The following is a 19,981-nucleotide window of genomic DNA, read 5'->3' on the forward strand; positions in this document are numbered from 1 at the left end:
CACTTTTTGCTGCCTCGGAAAAGCTGACAGCATAATCAAGGACCCCACACACCCCAGACATTCTCTCTTCCATTTGCTTCCATCAGGAAAAAGATACGAAAGTGTGAGGATACATACCAACCGGCTCAAGAAAAGCTTCTTCCCTGCTGCCATCAGGCTTTTGAATGGGCCATATTAAGTTGATCTTTCTCTACATTCTAGCTCTGACTGGAACACTTCATTCCACACTCACTTGTTTCCTTTTCTATGTACGGTATGCTTTGTCCGTATCGCATGCAAGAAACAATATCTTTCACTGTATTCTAATACATGTGACAATAATGTATTGTTGGTAGCACAGTGGTTAGCACTGCTGCTTCATAGCTCCAGAGACCTGGGTTCGATTCCTGGCTTGGGTCGCTGTCTATGTGGAGTCTGCACATTCTCCTTGTGTCTGCATGGGTTTCCTCCAGATGGTCTGGTTTCCTCCCATAGTCCAAAGATGTGTGGATTAGGTTGATGGGCCATGTTAAAATTGCCCCTTAGTGTCTTGAGATGCATACGTTAGAGGGATTCGTGGGTAAAATATGTAGGGATATGGGGGTAGGGCCTGGGTGGGATTGTGGTTGGTGCAGACTTGATGGGCCAAATGGCCTCTTTCTGCACTGTAGGATTCTATGATTCTATGAAATCAAACTTGCCAGTTTTTACAAACCTGAATATAGGTCACCAAACACTCACAAAAGCTGGAGAACATTTCTAGGAGCTGCAGCGAATAGCTTATGAAGTAAAAAAGAATGGAGTGATTAAAACTTTCTCCCACAGGAACAGAGGTTAAGTCAAGTTGAGCAAAAACAGCGCACAGTCTAATAACCAAAAAATACAATCAGTTTATAATTGGTGTCAGGGAATGACTATAAGAGGAAGAGCAAAAAGGCGTATCTATCTTCAGAAGGCTTTTCACTGATGTAATTTCATTTTTAAAAATATTATAACGTGAAATAACACTCTATATTCTCAACTGCATATTGAAATTAGTAGAAGATATTTTATTTACAAAGATCCAATCTTATGTGTGTCTTCTTGTTTCCTCTGCCGGTTTCAGAGACACACAGTTATTACATTACTGAACTCATATTAAAAACAACTGTGAGAGGGTTATTGGGTTATATTTTAAAGTGTGCTATGGCAACATTTATATTCTTACTTTATGTTCTCAATCATTGAATTTTTCTATTTCTTACTTTTTTCCCAATGCTGTATATTATTTCTTCATATTAATATTTACAGCAAAACAAAAAATTTACAAGAGATCTCTCTATGAGTCCCTCTCTCAGTGTTGCCCCCACCACACAGAGAGGGATTGTAATGCATCAAATTAGTAATCATTGTCAAATATGGTAAAGTACATGCAAATCGATACATAAAGATCTAATTAACATTATATTTATGAGGACTGTATCACAGACTATTAACAATGCTGTGACAAATGTTATAAATTAAATATTTATTATGGTATGCTTTATTCCACATTTGTGAATATGCTTCCCTTCATTATAAATGCTTGCCGTCTGGAACTATTTGTCTTGACTGTTGCTGAAACATTACCCTTGCTATTTTTTCTACAAAGAAGTGTTATTCAATAAACCACAGTAGACAATAAAGTAGCTAGTCCATTAACATTTTCGCAGCTTTGTGCTTTTATGGAAAATAATAAAAATATGTTAACAAATGGAACTTGAATAATCCACATCCTTAGGCTCTGATTCCAGTTCAATTTTTTTTAAAAAGAAAACTTAATTGGACAAAATGCATTCAATGCCACTTTCATAATGTGAATCTTTTATTCCCTGGACCTTCTCCATGTCAATTCTCCAAACAGCAAAATTATTAAAACCATATATTACAGCAATGCTTGAATACATTTCTTTGGGGTTCATTACACTTTTATTTCAATGTTATCTGGGTTTTCTTTCATTAATCTATTTAGTGAGATTCTTGCTAACATTGACTTTTCATTATAAATAATCGACCAGTGATCTGCAATTTTATAGCTGTATTTTTCAACAAATTTAAACGGAAGTTATTTCAGAAGAATTAATTAAAATTATAAATTTCTGAACTAAATCTCCTCCCTCCCCAGCACTAACAATAATGCTCTGCTGAAGATAATAGATTAAAAAATAATATAGAATGAAAGCATATGATATCCTGGGCTCTTGAATGTCCCCCAGCTTATTGAGGACATGAGCGCTTATCTTTTGTCTCCTCAGTATTGTAAAATCAGACTTTCTTTTCTTTAAAGAGGGTTGGTGCGATTGGTTATGTTGCACATTTTCAGTGCAATACAACTCCAGTTTTCTTGACAGTGCACCTCTTCTTCATCGTTCATAGAGCAAGACTAATATTGCTTGTTTTAAATGTTAAATTTCCAAGCTACTCGTAAGTGGCATTGATGGTCTTTTTTTTATCTGTGATGCTCTTTGATCTATTCTGTCTGTTTTTAAAAGGAGCAAAGACATGCCAACACGCAAACTAGGAGCAGGATTGGCCATTTGGCTCCTTGGGCCTGCTCTGCCATCTGAATAGCCGATCTGATTGTAACCCCGATAATCTTTCAGCCTTTTGTTTAACAAGAATCGATCTATCTCTGCCTTGAAAACTTTCAAAGACTCTGCTTTCATTATCATTTGAGGAAGAGAGTTCCAAACTCACTACTCTCTGAGAGAATAATATGCTTCTCATTTCTATCTTAAATGGGTGACCCCTTATTTTTAAACACACATTCTCTCCACATCCACTCTGTCAAGATCCTTAAGGATTTTATGGACGGAATTTTCCCGTCCTGCTCACCGTGGGAATTATAACGGTTGGGTTAGACCATGTCCACTGACCTCAGCAGGATTTTCCAGTCTTGGGGCCAGTGTGGTTGGAAATTCCCAGGCTATATGTTTCAATCAAGTTGTCACTTATTGTACTAAACTCCAACAGATAGAAATCTAGCCTATCCAATCTTTCCTCATAAGATAACCTGCCCATTCCTGGTTTTAATTTATTAAACATTCTCTGAACTGTATGTGCATTCTTCTTTAAATAAGGAGATCAATACTGTACACAGTCCTCCAGATGTCGTCACATCCGTTGATACATGAACAATGGGTGGCATGGTGGCACAGTGGTTAGCACTACTGCCTCCCAGTGCCAGGGACCTGGGTTCAATTCTGGCTTCGGGTCACTGTCTGTGCGGAGTTTGCACATTCTCCCTGTCTGTGCGGGTTTCCTCCACGTGCTCTGGTTTCTCCCACAATCCAAAGATGTGTGGGTTAGGTTGATTGGCCATGCTAAATTGACCATAGTATCAGGTGATTAGCAGGGTAAATAAATGGAGTTACAGGAATAGGGCCTGGTTGGGATTGTGGTCGGTGCAGACTCGATGGGCCGAATCGCCTTCTCCTGCACTGTAGAGATTCTATGACTATGCTTTTATCTTTTAGACTTTCTTTTTTGAAAGTTCAAGGTGAATGAACAAGATGATAATGCAGAACTTTTTCAAAGTTATGAAAATTAAAGAAAAAGACAAAGCAAATCAAGGAAATTCTTTGGAAATTGCACCAAAGGACAAGAGGGTTATAAATGTTACACCCTGATTGCAAAAGGGGAAAGGAATAAGCCAACTAACCATCAGTCAATTAGCCTTGTGTTTGTGTTAAGGACAACTGATTGAGGTCAAGAAAGGAATAATGTTAATGAATCCCATCAATATATGCTTCTTGATCAGAAAACAGAAGTTCCTATTTGGATGCCAGTGCAGAGAATATAAAGAGAGCTAGTAGACTGGAAATTGTGTGCATTGACATTGCATAATCAGAAGTATGAGTTGATTGGCCTTTCCCAAAGAGCAGAAAGTTTAACTTTATATCACTGAGGAGACAAAGTTAAAATTTATGTCAGTGAAAATGAGCCTACAGCCCATAACTGGCTCCTGTTTACATTGCTTGGCTCCTGCCTGGCTGAAACTTCCACAAGGCTGTTTAGCTGTACGTGACTGGATAAGTAGGTGTGGGCAGAACTTTCTTCCAACAATTTAAATATTTAGACAGCAGGAAATAGAGGATTTCTGTTCATTTCAACATTTAAGTTAAGGTCAGATTCGTTTACAAATGGTAGTAAGGGTTTCATTGGCTTTCAACTGGCTAGACTTTAATGTCCAGAATTCTGATCCTATTCCTTTTCTACCTCTCTTTCCTCCTTTAAGGTTTGCCTTAAAACCCGGGAATTTGGCCAAATCTTTTGTCAATCTGTCCCAACGCCTCAGTTGCAGTTTTAGTTTCAGTGTCAATTTGTGTCTGATAATACTTCTGTGAAGTGACTTGAAAGATTTGTTGTGTAAAAGGCACTACAGGGTGGGGTTTTCCAGCCGTTCATGCCGGCGGGACTCTATGGTCCCACAAGCAGCACACCCCCTGCTGCAGGTTTCCCGGCAGCCTAGGGTAGTGCCAATGGGAAATCCCATTGACAGTGGCAAGACCGAATAATCCCACCACCCGCGAATGGCATGCCACCAAGAAACGCACAGCTGAGAGGCTGGAGAATCCCACCCTATACAAGTGCAATTTGCTGTTGTAGCAGGACATGATACTGGATTGACATCCCATATAGTGTCAATCTGAAATGGTTAGAGAATATCCGATCAGTGAGTCTCAGTTACCTTGCTCTACAGATCTGTATTTGGATCGGATTTGTCCTGGAATACAAATGTGAATGGAGAATGGAACATTTTTGAAACCAGTGTTAAAATGCTTGACTAATTTAATTTCCTCAAAAACATCAATGGGGCATAATCAAAGGGGAAACAACAAGTGGGATATATTTGGACTTTGAAAAATAATTTGAAGAAATGCCACACAATAATACAAAACCTGAATATTGCTGGAAAGAGGAACCTTTATCTCCTTTCTCATAAATAGTTGCGTTTGTTTGAAATTTGGAATTCTTGCTTTGGTCCTGATGAGCACAAGACAAAAGGATGTCCCCCTTTTCAATATGTTGTGAAGATTAAAACTCAGGAGGCAACAAGAGGGAGGGATGGCCGAAGGTATCAAGTTAAGTAGATGTGAATGGATGTTTCTTGATTGACGAACCATTTGGACCCAAGAATCTATAGTGGGAATTTTAATATTCCAAATAAATTCCATTAAGTTGTTTGTATGAGGTTACGGGAGATAAGAGCTAAATTTGAAGGCGATGTAAAATTAGAGAGGGTATAAAATGCAAGGAAGTGTCAGGGAGAAGATGAACAGGAAAGAAATGTGGACTGGTACGTTCATTTAATTGGCACTTTGAACCCATTCAATCACAATACTTAACAGAGATTTAAACATGAAAACAAAGATTAAAGGATACAGGGAATGACTGTGAAACTGGGATCAGATGACTCAGACTTGCAAAGTTAGGATTTTAAAAAGCCTGAGGACCGATTGAGCAAAGGTTATTTGAGGGCCAAAGAAATTCTTGAGCTGAAATTCATCAAGATTGCAACAGTAAAAATGCAGAGAGAAAGCAATATGTAGGATGTTGTAACTTAGGGTATGAAGAAATAAAGATTAATGGAAATGGAACTTTCCTCCATTGTAATGGAGAAATTTGGGTGGGTTCCTTGACAACTGAGATTTACAATCTATTAATTTTCAGGTAATTAGTGTACCAAATGATTCAGGGTGGCCACTGCAGACACCCTAATAAGATAATACACGTCTCTGTGTGCCTGGTCAGCTACAAAAGGTTTGATGTGCACATTCTGAAATGGACCACCTATAGACATGTACACACCTGGATTGAATTGCTGTGTGAAAATGGATATGGTTAAATTTGTCAACTCTTCCGGTGGCCTGTGCTATGAAACATTGGGCCCAATTTTACCATTGTGTGCACCCGTTTTCGGGTGCGCAAACGTGGTAAAGTCAGGTGTGAGGCCGTTAACGTGATACGCGCACACATCCGCACAGATAACCACTTTACCAAGACACAGGAATAATTGCGATCCAATTCATGCCTGAAACAGGCGCAACGGCAATTTAAATGTATTTGCATGCATTTCAATTGAATTAATGAACTGCCAGCCCAACTTTATCAGCATTTTCCCCTTTATCGCTGCATTCACCAATCCAGAATCACGCCGAAATGGACATGCTGAGTAAAAGTCTGAATCGGGCGCTCGAGCTGCTAAAGAGGCAAGTTCAGAGCTTCCAACAGCTCTCTGACTCAGAGCAGTGGTGGGGGGAGGAGTGGGGTGGTGGGGGGGGGGGGGGGGGGCAGTGGGAGTGGGGGGGAGGAACGATTGTTGTCTGGTTGGGAATGGGGGCAGGAGGTGGGCAAGATCTACCTCAGGGGGCAGGGGAAGGGAGTGAGAGGGAGGGGAGTGAGGCCAGATCATTCTCTGGGGTAGGGGGGGTTGGTGGCAGTGAGGCCAAATCATTCTCTGGGAGGGGCGGGGAGGGGAGCGAGGCAGGTAAGATGTATCTCTGATAGGAGGTGGGAGGTCCAGATCTCTGGTGGGAGGGGTCTGGGAGTCCGCTGCCACTCTGCGGGCGATTGATGGCGGGGAAGGAGGCAGAGGGTTGAGATCGGTCTGGGTAGCAGAGGGGTGAAGGGTGGTTAAGATGGACAGTGATAGACGTGGGGGCCATCGCTTCCACTTTTCACCCCCAGGCCGCTTTATCCACTCTCTATGGCCCAGGAACAACCTGACACGGGTGCGCTTTTTCAAATTTTTTTCTAACTGCACATGCGCAGTTCAAAGCTCCAATCGTTTCAGGCACAATAAGCTTTGCCCACAACATGATTCAGACTAGCAATTTTTTTTCAGGCTGAGTGCATATGGGAACGCTTGGGAACAGATTTCCAAGTTGGATCTGAATTGCACCCAGATTCAGCACTTAGAATGAAAATGGTAAAATCAGGCCCATTGTCTTCTAAAATCCAGAGAGATTTGAGAATGTGGAAATCAGTATAGACTGCCAAACATATTGAGTACGCATTTCCAGAGGTCCTCTTTGTCTCTGATTTTGTGTGTGAATGATGTTAATGCTTGTTAATGGGATCTTGAAAATTAAATACTGTACACAAAGCCACATAATACTGCGTCCAAATTTAATAAAATGCAACAAAAATGTGCATTTTTTTATTCATTTACAGGATGTGGGTCTCGCCGGCCAGCATTCATTGCCCATCCTTAATTGGCCCTGAGAAGGTGGTGGTGAGCTGTGTTCTTGGACTGCTGTAGTCCGTGATGTGTAGGCAGACCCACAATGCTGTTAGGGACAATTTCCAGGATATTTTCCCAGTGACAGTGAAGGAAGGGCGATATATTCCCAAGTCAGGATGGTGACTGACTCGGATGGAAACGTCCACCTCTGAAATTGTAAAATATCTTGTTTCAACCTGGAGCCAACTCAATTCTGTAAGAGTGCCCTTACCCACTTCCTGAGATGGATAGTGATAATTAAGATGTTAAACAACTGATAAGAGAGCCAGAATCCATTTTAGGTGAACAAACATGACCAGGAATTCTAATTGGATGAAGCAAAAGCATGCAGCTCATCATAGACCTGACCCACCTTATGAAACAGCAGGTCCACACTAGCTGCTGAGTTTCAACATTAACTTCTTGCTTCTGTATAACCCAAACCATGTTTGATATACAATTCCATTTTTATATACTTAGCCCAATTACTGGTGTGGATTAATATGTTAAACAGTGCAGAGCTGTAATACCAGATATGCGGATATCCACCACCATATTAAGTTTGTTATCCTACAATTTGACATGGTGAGTAAGTTGCAATGCATCTGTGAAAAATGTTTAAATGTCAGCTTGGAAGATATCCCTCTAGTTTTAAGTAACTCTGTTCTGACGCAAGTGGGTAACTTCAAGCCTGATTTATATACTTTATGTACATGATGAGCTATTAAGTAAGCAAATCTTCCTTGTGTACAGACTACTCCACATGCTCTACCAAGTGACTGCTAATCTCCCTATAACAATGACAGGAACGTTATGGCCACCCACGCTGGATTGTCCCATTCTGCTGCAGCGAACAGCGGTTTGGCCAAGCACCAAATTCCCTGACCTCGCTGCAGTGGGTGTGTGGCATGAATGAGGGGTAAGATCGCGCCCACACCACTATCTCACTGCATAACTATTAAACAATTGCACAACATCAGTTCTGGTCCAGTTTGTAGCATTCACCTCTGCATCAAAAATCTGTGGATTCAACTCCCAATGAGCGATATTCCAGAGAAGTACACCAGAGGGGGTGCTGCATTGTTGGAGGTGTGTGAGTTGTGAAACCAAAGATTTTGCCTGTTCTGATAATTACATAAAAGCAAAAATACTGTGGATGGTGGAAATCTGGAATAAAAATGCTGGATAAACTCAGCAGTTTGGCAGTATCTGTGGAGAGAGAAACAGAGTTAATGCTTTGAGTCAGTATGACTCTTCTTAGATAGGCTTGCTTCACAATTACAGACATCCCATCAAGATCTGAATTCTTCAAACACAAAATTGTTCTTTGTAGTGCCATCCAGCAGGTTATAGTTACACATTGATGCAAATGTACCTCGGGTGTGAGTAAGTGAGAGGGAGATAAATTGACAAACCCTCAGTTGCAGTAATATTGTGGTTCTGTCGGTTTCAAACAGTTCTGGTGACAGGTCATCAATCTGAAACATTGGTTATGATTTTCCACCCCACTCCCCCCACCCCCCCTCCCCCCCCACCACCCCTGCCAGCATGTTTTGCAGTGGCAAAGGCAGCCCACCATTGGGTTTCCTGTTGCTCACACCCTCCACCGTTGGGGAACTTGCAGCCTGGGGGTTGTCATCCGCAGGACTGGAATATCCTGCCGACAGGAACAGCCGGAAAATTCCACCCATGTACTCTGTTTCTCCCTCCACTGTTGCCGCTTGACCTGCTGAGTGTTTCCAACATTTTCAGTTTTTATTTTAAGCATTCTCGGATTGCCCCTTGCAGTCAAGGAATAGATAATTGCACGTTGTCAGTGGGAGCAGAATTACACACACATCCACATATCCGAGTGTTTCCAAGAACAAGTCTCTAATTGCTTTTGTAGCTCCGCTGTGTTTTGTTGTACTTCTGCTTTGTCCTGCATTCTGCTAATAAGCTATTTAACACATTATCATTTGGCATTGCTTCATCAGTAAATGGGCTATTACTCGGCTCCTCAACAAACCCATTTGTTCCATTTCCCAGAGGCTTAGCTCCTAGTTCTTTGCAAACAAAGAACCGCAATTCTTGTACTCTTTAACATTCACCAGCTGTTACACTCTGTCAATTAACTCCAGTAAGAAGCAGCTGAATGAAAATCTGGCTAAGGAGGAGGTTGCAAGTTATCAAACATCAGCGCGGGCAGAGATGGGCATATATCCTAAGATAGGCACAAACAACCCCCTGAAACCAGCTTGCTTCACAATGACAAACAGCCCATCAAACAGCTCCAGACAGAAAAAAATCACAACCAAAGGAATAGCAGGTCGAAATGGTGCACTCTCACAGACTTATTCTTATTCATTCGTGGGACATGGGCGTCGCTGGCTGGCCAGCATTTATTGCCCATCCCTGGTTGCCCTTGAGAAGGTGGTGGTGAGCTGCCTTCTTGAATCGCTGCAGTCCATGTTCTGTGGGTCGTCCCACAATGCCATTAGGGAGGGAATTCCAGGATTTTGACCCAGTGACTGCAAAGGAACTTCATTAAAAATACAAAAGGATTTATCAACGTAAAGTTTATTTATTAGTCAGAAGTAAGGCTTACATTAACACTGCAATGAAGTTACTGTGAAATTCCCCTAGTTGCCACTGTCTGGTACCTGTTCGGGTCAATGCACCTAACCAGGTTAACCTTAAACTTACCCAACAGGTTAACTGATAAGAAGAACTGTATAGTAATATAGCAGTCCCCAGTCCCTGGTCGGGTATTCAAACCCACTAATACAATTAGTGGGCTGGATGGCCCATTCAGCAGCTTCCCACCATACACCCACCTCCCCAGCTGGAACAGCAACAAGTGGGCTCTGGTGTCGATGAACAGCATGGATGTGATGTGTTGAATCTGAGAGGGGTCAAGGAGCTGGTTCGAGTAATCATTTGCCCCCTCTGCCACTACCAGGCTGCAGAGGGACTGTCCCTCAAGGGTCCTGAGGGTTGTGTTGGCTCAGGCTGGGGTCAAGGAGTTGATCTTGGCACTGCCCCCTGGGATGGGGGCCCTGTGTCTGGGGTAATCACTCCAGGGGGTGGAGTCATCTTCTAGGGAGACATTCCTGCCCAGAAGATGACTCCATCCCCAGGGCGATTACTCACCTTCAGTCCCAAGTTGGCCCCCAAGCCAGGCGACCCTTATTCTACTGTGTTGCCCTTAAAGGGACAGTCACCACAAATCACCACACAGGTAGAGCTGGTCTGTTAGTGGGGTAATGCTCACTCTAAACTGTGTATGAGCTCAGCAAGCCAGAGCTGTCGCAAACCGAACATGGGCTACCTTGCAAGGGAGAGGAGAAAATGCCAAAAGTGAAGGTCTGTGATAAGATAGAAGGCAGGAGAGATCACACGACCAATCAAGAGATGATAGCACAAGGTGAAAGGTAATAGGTCATATAAAGAATATAAAGTATTGGGCTGAAACATCGGGGGAATTCTCCAACCCTGTCAGATGCAACCCAGATGCCTCTCTGAATGGGCTGTTGGCCAAAAATCAGGATTTCCGCTTGGCATGGAAGCATTCGGAATTCACCTGACCCACTCTACCAGCCCCCGGTCACCCACTATTACAATTAGTGGGCTGGATGGCCCATTCAGCAGCCTGTCACCACACACTGCCTCCCCAGCTGGAACTGCAACTCGTGGGCTCTGGAGTTGATAAACAGCATGGACCTGGTGTGTTGAATCTGAGCGGGGTCAAGAAGGTGGTTCGAGGAGCCATTTGCCCCTCTGCCACTGCCAGGCTGCTCCTCCTAAGCAGCTGTTGCCCACATGGCAATGGGTCATACAGCTGTCAGGTATCCATGTGTTTAAAGGGTCACATGCACGGTCCAATGGTGCACATCAATTGTGAAAAAGATTTGTTTAATGAAAACGTAGGTTATGCATGAGACAAAAATATGATCAAGCCTTTAGCCCCTTCGTTTTCAGCCACTTCAAGTATTTGAAAGAGATGAACGGCTCCATTGTTTCTTCCAGAAAGCTGTACCTCTGTCCTGAAATCATGACTGATAAATCCAAACTATAATCTACCAAGTTCAGACAGACACAGGGATAACAGGCTTGTAAATCAACAGGGACAGCCAGAGAGAGCAAAAAGGCAGGTACTGTGTCTGCCTCTGGAATAAGTAGAACATCTTCAGTTGAAAGAGCAGCGCAAGAATTATGGTGCAATGTACTCCAGAGACAAATGGCTGGGTACAAGCAATGTGGTGTCCAATAGTACTTGCAAAATGCTTGTTGCATGAAGTTTTTCTGGTGATCCCATCATCAGTGGAAAGGAGATTTTTGGTGCTGAATAAAGGAAACCTTCAAGTAAAATAATTTAAATTTCAATGTATGCTGTATGATTAGGGAGATGTTTTGTATGGTTGTACAGTCGTGCAGAGTTATAGATAAATAAATATGTACACCTCTTTTGCTAGGATTGAATCTGATAGGCCACACAACTTTTCCTCATTCTGCTCATTTTTTTTATTTGCAGACAGCTCATGGAGGGGAATGTCCACCAGCACCTCTGAGAAATCTGGGACAATTTAAATTCAGGAATTTTAAAATATGGAAGCAAAAGCATATCTTCACACACACACAGACACACACTAACACACACACATTTTCATCCTTTGGGGAATAGTGAGGAAATGGTAGAAAGATTCCTGAGCTGATTGTCAGTTTATTGAACCACATTCCCGAGTTGAGAGGGTCGGTTTATGAGGAGAGACTGAGTAGACTGGGGCTATACTCACTGGAATTCAGAAGAATGAGGGGAGATCTTATAGAAACATATAAGATTACAAAGGGAATAGATGAGCTAGAAGCAGGGAAGTTGTTTCCATTGGCAGGTGAAACTAGGCCTAGGGGGCATGGGCTCAAAATAAGTGGGAGCAGATTTAGGACTGAGTTGAGGAGGAACTTCTTCACACAAAGGGTTGTAAGCCTGTGGAATTCCCTGCCCAGTGAAGCAGTTGAGGCTATCTCATTGAATGTTTTTAAGGCAAGGATAGATAAACTTTTGAACAGTAAAGGAATTAAGAGTTATGGTGAGCGGGTGGGAAGGTGGAACTGAGTCCATGAAAAGATCAGCTATGATCTTATTGAATAGCGGAACAGGCTTGAGGGGCCGGATGGCCTATTCCTCTCCTAGTTCTTATGTTTTTATTCAGCCTCCTTCTCTGGCCACCCATTCCTGATGGTGGACTTGAGCTACTGTACCACAAAATCACTGCGCTGAGTTGTTTAAATTGCTTAAAACCTGAATGAAGAAAAACAAAAGTATCACAGCAGCAATTATATTGCTTGACTATTTTTATGTCTTCATTCGTGGCATGTGAACATCGCTGGCTAGACCAGCATTTATTGTCCATCCACAGTCATTCTTGGGAAGATAGTAACAAGCTACCATTACCAGTAACAAGCTGCAGTCCATGCTGTTAACAGTGCCATTAGGAAGGGAGTTCCAGGATTTCGACCCAGTGAGAGTGAAGAAGCTTCAGGTGGTAATTTCAAAACTGAAGACAAAGTCTGTTGGTGGGCGGAATGATTTCTGCTGGAGGGTGGCGCGGGTGAACACACACAATCTTCCACGTTTCAACGTATCAATTATGCATCTGCAAACAGCTTGGCGAATCTTGTGGTAGGCATGAGTAGGAAGTCACCCACCCTGCCATCACCTCATGAGGATCAAAGATCCTGACATCATATTTAAATGGCACCCCAACACACATTCACTCACTGCAGGCCAAGAACTCCCCACTAGTCCTACAGAGTCTTTGTGGTCACAGTTCATACTAGAGAAGCTGGCAGCTGTGAGCACACACAGCCAGAAACAAATGAGGATACCTCCAGCATTGCCTTTCACTCATTTCTAGATTAGAGCATCACTGGTGATACATCCATGATTGAGAGATACTCGGAAACTCCCTTCCTGCCTTTCCCAGACTCTCTCCTCCTGCCTTCCCCAGACTCTCTTTCCCTGCCTTCTCTGGACACTCTCCTTTTGCCTTCCCCAGACATTTCCCCCACATTCTTACAGTCTTCACACTTTCCTGTAAGCCTGCCTCTCCTGTCGACCCTTCCTGTCTATCCTCCCCCTTCCAGCCTTTGCCTGCCTCCTTATCTTGGCACAGCATTTGCTGATGGCACTTGAGTATATGTGGTTCCCAAGAAGGACAAAGCAACATCTATGGATCTCAAAGTCAAGGAAGAGGTGAAGCTCGCCAGGTGCCCAGCACTTAAATGTTCGTGAAACTAAACGTTCAAAATTCTCGCTGGCTAGGAGCTTAATTTGGAGGCGGAGCTTAATTTTAGCCTTTCAATGAGCATGGGGGAGATGCTGATACATGCAAATAGGCTTCCTGACCTTGTTCACCGGGAAATCCACCTTTAACCCACCTTGATCGTCTGGAGAACAAAATTCCAACAGTTTCTCCCTCCGTCAGGAAGCTGATATTCTGCCTGCTGCCAGATTAAGTGACTGCGCCCACCTCACCATGATACCCATTGCTGGCAGGAATGGAAAATACCCCCTTCATCTCCCCTGCCTCCCCAGAATTGTACTTGGCTGTCCACCAGAAAATGCAGCAAAATCATGCATTATGTAAACTGACCAATATAATTTGAATAAAACTGCAACTTTTTCACTTTGTACATGTGTAAGGTGAGGGCTGTTGATTTTGATCTTATATTTCTATGAAGGTAACACGGTGGCACAGTGGTTAGCATTGCTGCCTCACAGTGCCGGGGGCGCATGTTCAATTCCTGCCTCGGGCCACTGTCTGTGCGGAGTTTGCACATTTCCCCTATGTGTGCGTGAGTTTCCTCTGGTTGCTATGATTTCTTCCCATACTCCAAAGACGTGAAGATTAGGTTGATTAGGCATGTTAAATTACCCTTAGTGTTGGAGTGGGAGCGGGAGGAAGAGAGAAGGGGTGGGAGGAGGGGGTGTTAGCAGGATAAATATGTGGGGTTACAGGGATACGGCCTGGATGGGATTGTTGTAGGTGAAGGCTCAATGGGCCGAATGGCTTCTTTCTGCAATGTAGGGATTCCATGATTCTATTCTAAAGCAATTTGTTAAGTTGTATAAAACTTAAGTTTCTACATTGGGCACATTTGGCAACCTGAGTGCAAAATAAAGCTCGAGTGCATTTCTGCACTTTAATGATCACAAATCATCCATTAGCCAACGCAATTGGTCTGCTTAATGGGGTGCACAGTTTTCCCTAGTATGATTAAATATTCTATGAGTGGTAACCTGGTTTGTAACACAGTCTAATGATGCAGCTGAAAATGGGTTTAACCAAAAAAAGCGCATTTTTAATGAGTGTCTAATTCTCCACTGGTAAGAAACTTGATTTTAAATCACTGAAAATCTCTTTAAAAGATTTACTCACTGATACACACTGGTCAGCTTCAGAGTAAATGGAATACTTTTAGATGATTTTAAAATGTGCCAACTAACTCCCGAGCTGAATTTGAACAGCTATGGGGAAAGGTGGCAAACAAGGGCAATCAGTGGAGTCTCACTATGTTCATTATTTCAAAACTAGTCATGATGTGGGTATGCCGGCGTTGGACTGGCGTAAACACAGTAGAAAGTCTGACAACACCAGGTTTTAATCCAACCGATTTATTTGATAGTAAACGCACAAGCTTTCGGGGTTAGTCCCTTCGTCAGGTGAATGGAGAGTTCTGGCCTCAGACAGAGCATATAAAGCACAGACTGTTTAGAGATTACTGATTAGAATGCGAATCTTTACACCTAACCTGCTGTTCAAGTCTTGAAGTGGCCGACAATGTGAGTGGAAGGAGCACTGATCACAGGTTAAAGAGATGTGTATTGTCTCCAGACAGTACAGTGAGCGAGGTTTTGCAAACCCAGGCAAGTGTTGGGGGTTACAGATAGTGCGACATGAACCCAAGACTGTAACCCCCAACACTTGCCTGGGTTTGCAAAACCTCACTCACTGTACTGTCTGGAGACAATACACATCTCTTTAACCTGTGATCAGTGCTCCTTCCACTCACATTGTCAACCACTTCAGGTCTTGAACAGCAGGTTAGGTGTAAGGATTCGCATTCTAATCAGTAATCTCTAAACAGTCTGTGCTTTATATGCTCTGTCTGAGGCCAGAACTCTCCATTCACCTGACGAAGGGACTAACCCCGAAAGCTTGTGCGTTTACTATCAAATAAATCGGTTGGATTAAAACCTGGTGTTGTCAGACTTTCTACATTATTTCAAACTCAGGGCATGGCTAATTTTATTCAGCAGGCTGCTAAAGTTTGCAGAAACCTGTGTTAAGTTGAACTTATATTTCAAGTTTCATGGTTTACTTGGGCGGCACAGTGGCAGTGATTAGCATTGCTGCTCACAGCACCAGGGATCCAGGTTCAATTCTGGCTTTGGTCATTGTCTGTCTGGAATTTATATGTTCTCCTTGTGTCTTGTTCAATTCAATGTGGAATGCCATAATCATAGATAAGGGTCATGGGTGGAGGGGGGGACTGGTAATGTTAAAATGGTGGTGCAGGCTCGTTGGGCCAAAGGGCCTGTTTCCCGGGCTGTTTTTGTTCTTTGTTCTTTGTGTCTGCATGAGCCTCCTCCAGGTGCTCTGGATCGCTTACATACTCCAAAGATGTGCAGGTTAGGTTGATTGGCCATACTAAAATTGGCCCTAGTGTCAGGGGGATTAGCAGGACAAATATGTCTGGTTACGGGAATAGGGCCTGGTTTGGCTTGTGGTCGATATAGACTTGATGGGTTGAATGGCCTCCTCCTATACTGTATGGATTCTTTGATTCAAATGATCTGTACCAGTACAAAATAGAGCAAACTCCAGAGTTTTAAACACAATAACAACATCACACACCAATATTTAGTACAATGTGGGAAGTCGCTAATATTTTTTCTCTGATATGACACCTGCTTTCTGGTTTTTATGCTCTTAATTAATGGGATCCTTATAACTCAATGTGTACTCAACATGTTCATTATTCCTTCTGTTTACGTCCCTCGTCAAATGAAACATTATGATGAAGAAACTATGTTAATTTCTGAGGAGAGTTTATACAAAGAACAAAAGCAGCCTGGGAAACAGGCCCTTCGGCCCAATGAGCCCACGCCGCCATCTCAACACCACCAGTCCCCCTCTCCACCCACGACCCTTGTCTAATGTTTTATGGCCATCCAGATTGAGGGAAACTGATTTAGGGACAATTTATTACTGCCAATCAGCCTAACAGCACATCTTTGGGGTGTGGGAGGAAACCGGAGCACCCGGAGAAAACCCACGCAAGCACGGGGAAAATGCGCAAACTCCCACAGACACCAGCCCAAATCCATGTGTCTGCACAGCAATCAGTGATAGTCACTGAGCCGTCGTCTTGCCCAGTATCTGGTCCAGTTTAGGCACACACTAACGACATGAAGCACTAGGCCAACCTCGAACAACCAAGAGCAGCCCAAGTACGACCCATCGCGTGTATGCCCCTCGTTGGACACGAGGCGGACCGACTTAAAACCTGTGAATGAAAAGGAAAAAAAACATTATTATTGTACCATATCCATTTACCTTACCAGGGACGCCCCACTGCTAATGACCCTTATTTAAAACAATCTCCTATATCCACCCATCTCCAACCCACGCATGTGCCTGTCTAAGTTACTCCTAAATGACTCTAGCAAAAATATGGAATGCTTCACAAATTTGCGTATCATCCTTGCGCAGGGGCCATGCTAATCTTCTCTGTATCGTTCCAATTTTAGTATATGTGCTGCTGAAACGAGCACATGAAGCAGTGGAGACACAAATCACACAACATTACTTACTGCTCCTGCCTCCGGTTTACTGAGATCTTCTACAGAGCATTGGATGTCTTCTGCCTTCCTTCAAAAGATTTGGAGATGTTGTCACCATACCCATAGGCATGACTGGAGAACGATAAGCTTGCGGGAGGTTTTAAAGCCTGACCGAAGTTTGTAGGGATATCCATTAACTTGACTTTGATCAGCCTGGATAATATTTTGAAATTCTGATCTTCGGGGTGCTGAGGTCAATTTATTGCACACCCAATGAAATTTTAACTCAGATCTAACTTGGAATATTTCAGTCCACTTTTGTTTGTACATTGTACCTTTTACCCATCAAACAATTTGGGGCAGGCAGTGGCACAGTGATGTTGTTGCTGGGCTAGTAATTCAGACACCCAGGGCAATGCTCTGGAGGACCTGGGTTCAAATCCCACCACAGCAGATGGTGAAAGTTGAATTAAGTAAAAAATCTGGAATTGAAAGTCAAATGGTGACAATGAAACCATTGTTAATTGTCCGAAAAACCTATTTGGTTCACCAATATATTTTAGGGAAGGAAATCTTTATCCTTATCTGGTCTGGCCTCCAGAACCACAGCAACATAAGAAACAAAGAAGAACAAAGAACAAAATCAGCCTGGGAAACAGGCCCTTCGGCCCAACGAGCCCGCGCCGCCATCTCAACACCACCAGTCCACCTCTCTACCCATGACCCCTATCTAATGTTTTATGGCCATCCAGATTGAGGGAAACTGATTTAGGGACAATTTATTACTGCCAATCAGCCTAACAGCACATCTTTGGGGTCTGGGAGGAAACCGGAGCACCCGGAGAAAACCCACGCAAGCACGGGGAGAATGCGCAAACTCCCACAGACACCGGCCCAAATCCATGTGTCTGCACAGCAATCAGCGATAGTCACTGAGCTATCGTCTTGCCCAGTATCTTGTCCAGTTTAGGCACACACTAACAACATGAAGCACTAGGCCAATCTCGAACAACCAAGAGCAGCCCCAGTACGACCCATCGCGTGTATGCCCCTCGTTGGACACGAGGTGGACCGACTTAAAACCTGTGAATGAAAAGAGAAAAAGCATTATTATCATACCATATCCATTTACATTACCAGGGACGCCCCAATGCTAATGACCCTTATTTAAAAGGTTCTCCTATATCCACCCATCTCCAACTCAGTCATGTGCCTGTCTAAGTTACTCTTAAAGGACTCTAGCGTGTTTGCCTCCACCACCTTACTTGGCAGAGCATTCCATACCCCCACTACCCTCTGTGTGAAAAACCTCCCTCTAATATCTGTGTTGTACCGCTCTCCCCTCACCTTAAGTCCGTGGCCCCTTGTCCTACGTGTCTCTATTATAGGAAATAGCTTACCTCTGTTTACTCTATCTATACCCTTCATAATCTTATATACCTCTATTAGATCCCCCCTCAGTCAGCGTCTTTCAAGAGAAAAGAGCCCCAATTTCTTCAATCTTTCCCCATACCCCAGTCCTTCCAAACCAGGCAACATCCTGGTAAACCTCCTCTGCACTCTCTCCAGAGTCTCCATGTCCTTCTGGTAGTAAGGCGACCAGAACTGTACGCAGTACTCCAAATGCGGCCTAACCAACGTTCTGTACAACTGCAACATTAGACTCCAGCTCCTATATTCTGTACCCCTTCCTATGAAGGCTAACATACCATAGGCTTTCTTCACCACACTCTCCACTTGCACTGCCACCTTCAAAGACTTGTGCACTTGCACCCTCAGGTCTCGCTGTGATTCTATACTCCTTACGGGCTTATCCTTTATCATATAACTCCCCCCTACGTTATTCCAGCCAAAATGCATCACCTCACATTTATCCGGATTAAACTCCATTTGCCACGTATCTGCCCAATCAACCAGCCGATCAATATCCTGCTGTATTGCCAGACACTGCTCCTCACTGCCCGCCAATCCAGCCATCTTGGTGTCATCAGCAAATTTGCTGATCACACCACCTACTCCCTCTTCCAAATCATTTATATACACTACAAAGAGAAGAAGTCCCAGTACTGAGCCCTTACTGGTTGACTCTTAAGTGCAGTCAGAGTTGGACAATAAATGTTGGGCCCAGCAGGTGATGCCCACATCCCATGAATGAATAAAAAAAACAATTGGGGAAGTTGCCCGTGGAATCCCAAAAAGAGAGACCTTTCATAAAACTTAAAGGAGGTTGAAATATAGCTTCACATTGGACATATTTTTCCATGGGATCCTAAACCCAATATCAAATAGGGTCAGACATTTTTACTGTGTGATGAACAGTCATTCACCTATGTTTCATACCAAATTGGTCAATTAATGGGCAGAGGGCAGGTCACTATCCAGTTAAGGACAATGAACTCTTGAAGCTAGGTGTCATGGTTGGTAAATGAGGGAGAGACCACCCCAAGAAGGAGGCATCCTCCCTCCAACTTCTTCCAATTAAAATATTAAAAAATGGACCTTTGTGCCTGGACCTCCATTGTGGAGGTGGATGTGGAGAGGATAACATCGGGGGAACCCTCCCCTCCCCACAGGGTGGTCTGGGACTGCAGCTCAGCCTCCCAGGAGCTCTGGTCACTTGTTCTGCCTTGAAGGGAAGTTGCACTGTCTCCCCACTCCCTTTGACAGTAGGCCATAATAGGCCTTTAAGTGCCTCAAGTAGCTGCCAATGGGCAGGTAACCATTCCACTCTCTATCCAACCTCCAGGAAACTGGTCGGTGGACCAGCATGGGATGGGGGAGAGAGGGGGAGGGGTTTGAGTGGGATGGAGCCAGAGAAATGGCATGCCATCCAATGGCATGAAATTCCACATCCGCCTACCTCAGTGCATACCCCAATTGAAGACTAACATTCAGCCCATATGGACTGACATCTTGAAAGGCTAGGTTTG

At 43.5% G+C, this 19,981-nt stretch overlaps 1 non-coding gene across 1 annotated transcript; it reads right to left on the reverse strand.

Annotated features, from left to right (window-relative positions):
• Window positions 1-16,935: 16,935 nt before the first annotated feature.
• On the reverse strand, window positions 16,936-17,042 carry LOC145344626 (U6 spliceosomal RNA). The gene has a single exon (XR_013886923.1). It is a non-coding gene; the product is annotated as a U6 spliceosomal RNA (small nuclear RNA).
• Between the last annotated feature and the right edge of the window lie 2,939 nt (window positions 17,043-19,981).

This window comes from Carcharhinus amblyrhynchos, chromosome 6 (assembly GCF_965287045.1).
Source record: "Carcharhinus amblyrhynchos chromosome 6, sCarAmb.v2.hapA, whole genome shotgun sequence".
Taxonomy (NCBI): domain Eukaryota; kingdom Metazoa; phylum Chordata; class Chondrichthyes; order Carcharhiniformes; family Carcharhinidae; genus Carcharhinus; species Carcharhinus amblyrhynchos.